Source organism: Panthera uncia, chromosome E3 (assembly GCF_023721935.1).
Source record: "Panthera uncia isolate 11264 chromosome E3, Puncia_PCG_1.0, whole genome shotgun sequence".
In the NCBI taxonomy this organism is placed as follows: Eukaryota; Metazoa; Chordata; class Mammalia; order Carnivora; family Felidae; genus Panthera; species Panthera uncia.
Genome location: NC_064815.1, coordinates 3,282,644 through 3,287,687, shown reverse-complemented (window position 1 = coordinate 3,287,687; position 5,044 = coordinate 3,282,644).

Sequence of the window (5,044 nt, the reverse complement as noted above, 5' to 3'; positions counted from 1 at the left end):
AACAAAGGTTATATACAGTCATGCTGACTTAGAAAGAAATCTAAAATGACTTCCCATATATATCATGCCTTTGGAAAATTTTTCTCTCATCATTTCCCCCTTTTGATTAATAATCTTTTGAAAGAGGCGTGCCTGTCTGGCTCAAGTCAGTGGAGGATGCGTTTCTTGATCTTGGGGTTGTAAGTTTGAGCCCCACATTGGGCGTAGAGATTACTTTAAAAAAGTCTTTCGAGGGGCGCACGGGTGGCTCAGTCGGTTGAGTGGTCCGACTTCAGGTCAGGTCATGATCTCACAGTTCTTGAGTTTGAGCCCTGTGTCGGGCTCTGTGCTGACGGCTCAGAGCCTGGAGCCTGCTTCAGATTCTGTGTCTCCCTCTCTCTCTGTCCCTCCCCTACTCGTGCTCTCTCTCTGTCTCTCAACAATAAATGAACATTAAAAAAATTATAGAAAATAAATTCTTTGGATAGAAAGAATTGATTGATCATATTATTTTGTCCCTCGATGTCAGGGTGATTGCTTATTTGCCCTGGTTTCGTTATGTTCCTTGATGCTACGTGTCATGAGCATGCTATGAAGACACACGTGAAATTGTATCTTTCCACACCATCAGCTTTATTCAGTCATACAGTCGCCATAATCATAAAGCAGGTTCAGGATTCCGGATTCAGTGATGTTTCCTTGGGTGTTTTCACTTGGCTTCTTACGGGTCATGCAAAGCACAAGATCATTCCCACAATGAACAAGATAAGATAGAGTGGGGGGAGGGGGCTGAGGGCTGCGGGGAGGTGGTGGGCTTGGTGGGATGAGAAGTTAAGGAACCAAACTCCAAGTCTATCTGTGAGCATGAAGTTGAGATGAAGCCTTGGTCCAGTCTGGGTCAGCTCTCAGCTCTTGTTGCTGATTATGTTCAGGCAGTAGAGGAGCTCTCTTATGTGCAGAGATTAGTTGGGTACAACCTTCAGCAGCAGTTGCCTTTTTGATGTGGTCATATGTGAAAAGGGTCAGCGTCTAGAAGGTTTGATAGTTTGCTATAAAAATCCCTCCTTTGTAAAGCGACTTGATCCGTCTTGGGCACTGCAGACCTCTGGTTCAGCTGCTCATCAGTTCTGAGTGTGCTGTCAGCTGGTGCTGGTTTCAGCGATATCTGGTCTTCGCTGCGGTGCCCTTGGTTGCTTGCACCACTGCTGGACCTAAGTTACTGCTTGATGTGAGTGGCTCCATCTTGCTGTTTCTTCCACGCCCAGATTTAGGTCACCGAGGAGTCTTTGGGGGGATCAACCGTGTGTTCTTTTGGGGGAATATCACAGTTGATATCTATATATCTATATATAGATATATCTATATATCTATATATCTATATATCTATATATATACTTTTTTCCTTTCTTTTTAATTTTTTTTTAATGTTTATTTATTTTTAAGAGAGAGAGAGAGAGAGGCAGAGTGCAAGCAGGGGAGGAACAGAGAGAGAGGGAGACACAGAATCTGAAGCAGGCTCCAGGCTCCGACCTGTCAACGTGGAGCCCGATGTGGGGTTCGAACTCATGAACTGTGAGCTCATGACCTGAGCCGAAGTCCGACGCTTAACCGACTGAGTCACCCAAGCGCCCCTATATATATTTTTTCAATGGAATTGGATTGTAGAGGAAACATCATAATGTGTGCTTTGTGATGAGCTTTTGCCTTTGCATTAAAAAAAATTTTTTTTTAATGTTTATTTTTGAGAGAAAGAGGGACAGAGTACAAACGAGGGAAGGGCAGGGAGAGAGGAAGACACAGAATCTGAAGCAGGCTCCGGGTTCTGAGCCATCAGCACAGAGCCTGATGCGGGGCTTGAACTCAAGATCTGTGAGATCGTGACCTGAGCCGAAGTCAGATGCTTAACCGAATGAGCCACACAGGGGCCCCGCCTTTGCATTTTTGTAACCTTTGGTAGAGGCAGTTAGTTAGATTCTCACAGGGTGCCTGGAGGCCAAAGAGGAAGTCATGGCCTGTTGGGAAAGTCAGAGGCCTGTCCTGGCAGCACTCCAAAACAAAGCCACAAGAAGCCGGATCAAACCAGACAAGCCCATGATAGCTGACAAAGCAGCCAGAAACTCGTGACCAAATACGGAAGAAAAAGCATTAAACTCTGCTTCAAGAAGTCCTCCCCTAAGTAATGAATATTCTACCTCCTATTTAGCAACTGTTCCTAAAAGATAGAAACCCAACCCCTGAGGGGCACATGTAGCTCTTGCTTGTGAGTGCCTGTGCGCTCTCTTTCTCTCTCTCTCTCTCTCTCTCTCTCTCCCTTGCTAGACCTGCACTCACATTTTCCTGCTTGTGTCGTTCCTCTGCTGTGTTGTGTCTGTCCTTGAAATCTTGAACTCTTTCTTGTGAGGAGACCAAGAGCCTTTGGTCACAAGTTTAGGACGGGCTGGATCGAGGCCTCAGGGCCCCGGGGTTGCCCCAGTTCACCCAGCAACACATTTATAGCATAAATATGGAATAGCAATAAAAATCCAATTAATAACATTTGAGGCAACCAATGGGGAGTATTTGCAGAATTAGAAAAACAAGGGGCGCCTGGGTGGCTCAGTCGGTTAACCATCAAACTCTTGATTTTGGCTTAGGTCATGATCTCACACTGGCATCATGGAGCCTGCTTGGATTCTCTCTCTCTTCCTTTCTCTCTGCTCCTCTCCCTCTCTCTCTTTCTCTTTCTTTCTCTCTCTCTCTCAATAAATAAATAAACTTAAAAAAAATTAGATAAGAGAAGAATCCAAAAAATCTGTTACAGGTATTTTAATGATCTTGAATTAGTTTGAGTATCACTTTGCCTCCTGTATCTAGTTATTTGTGCTTTGTGATCTGTTTGAGCTGATTGGTTAAAATGGTAAATCAATTTTCTGTTACTATCTGTAATGATTTCTCTGGGCAGTTCATTTCCATAGATAGTATATCTTGTAGTGGTTGTTATCCTATCTTCCAAAATATTTGGCCCTTGAAGTCAATAATAGTATAAATTTAGTATAATTGGTATAATATTTGTATAATTTTTGTTAGCATCAGGCAATTTGAGTTGCTAAGCCTGAATAGTACCCATATAGCAGTAGCATTATGATGGAAAGTACTGTGGTTACAAAATAAATCAAGGAGTATTACAGAGGTATGTTTGTTATGATTTGAATATATATACTCAAACATTAGGTAATAGTTTAGTGTTATCATCAGTCACCTTAATAGGAGTTACTGATTTAATTTTTCAGTGTCAGAACGAGAAGAGGACCATAATTTGGGGCGGTGGGGTCGGGGGGGATTTGTAATAACAAATGGTTATCTTCCGGTTGGTCTACTTGTTTTTGTAACCATTAAGTTTTCAGAAACCAGATTGTGGTCTTCATCTGTCTTCATCAGTGTCTCTCTTTTTTTTTTTTTTTTTTTTTTTTTTTTTTAGTTTATTTATTTATTTTGAGAGAGAGAGAGTGTGTGTGTGTGAGTACACAAGTGGTGCATGGCAGAGAGAGAGAAGGAGAGATAATCTCAAGATGGCTATGCACTGTCAGCCCCAATGCAGGGCTCGAACTCATGAACCGTGAGATCATGACCTGAGCCGAGGTTGGACACGTAACCAACTAAGCCACCCAGGTGCCCCTTCATCAGTGTCTTCCAGATCTAAAAACATTTTACCCTTTTCAGAAATGTTTGAACATTATATGTTTCTAAAAAAAATCTTGCCATGTAAGATGATTTGGGGAATAATTGGCCAACAAAAAGACATGATTTCCAGTAATATTTCCTAACTGGAAAGTTTGTGGTTCTGATTCAAATACTCAAATTGTCAGATTTGCTACCTCTGCCATTTGAACTGAATTTTTACTCCGAGGGAAAGGGCAATGGGGGAAGGTAGAGATGGGAACAGAATAAGGTAGCCCAGTGTATGTTTAGGGTCCTTGAAGTAGTGATGTTGATGTCTTCTAAAGTGTCAGTGAGGAAGAAGGGAAATGCCCTCTCTGTTCCCTTGGAGCATCCCTATTCTTTATTTTAAGGTTTATTATGCTCAGTGGCCCATTTGCATTTGTAACAGTCTCACTCAAAATGCCCAGGTTGTCTATGATTAGTACCCCAGATGGTCTTCACAAGCCTTTGATTGGGTGTTTGGAAAGGCATCTGAGTAGGACCATTATTAGGCTCTTATAATTGTAGATTTATAACGTTCACTGCTTTCCCCTCTTCTTTATTGTGTAAAGTCTTAGAAAGTTGATCCACAAGGGAAACAAGTACATTGGGAGGTAATGTCCCCTATCTCAAGACCGATTGCTTTACTTATAAAGCCAGTTCTTCATCTAGACCTTCTGCAAAGGCTGAATTTCAGAGAAGATCACTCTGATGATTTTGAAAACTCTCAGGAGTCCGTCTAGAATATCGTTTAAGTGTTTTTTTGAGTCTTTCAAAATAGTGAAAAATGGTTTCTCCGTGCTTTTGTTTACATTGTTGAATTTTGGGGGGACATCTCAGGGATTGCGTGGTGTAACGTATGGGCAATTCTGTAATTTTCAAGGCTTCACATCTAGGGAAATCCGGCGGTGTTTTCCATTTTGCCTTCCTTATTCATTCCTTTGCTTTACTCTCAGATGCAAGCATATGCTCAAACCAGCATAGGTCAGGATATCTAGGTCATATGCCCTAACAGTTAAACTGAATTCTCAAGCAAAGCCTGTGGGAGCTTGGAAAGGGTCCAGGAACTCTTTCGTTAAATATTTAAACTCTGTTCTTGTCCAGGGGGTATAAAGAAGTGCTGACTCACTTCTCCCCAACACAGGTTTTTCCTTAAAGAGGCCCAGAGTAATTGTTGGTCCTTCCATATTTATCCCTTGAGTTTTGGGGACTTCATCCTTTGAGTTCAGAAAGAAGGGGATATATAGGAGCTGAGGGGGGCAAAGGGCTACTGGCAGTTGTTTCTGAAGCTTTCTCTAATTCAGCAATGGAGTCTAAAAGTTTTTTTTTATTAGTTTCCTGTCAAAAGATATCATTGCCACATTTTAAATACCTATTAAAATAAACT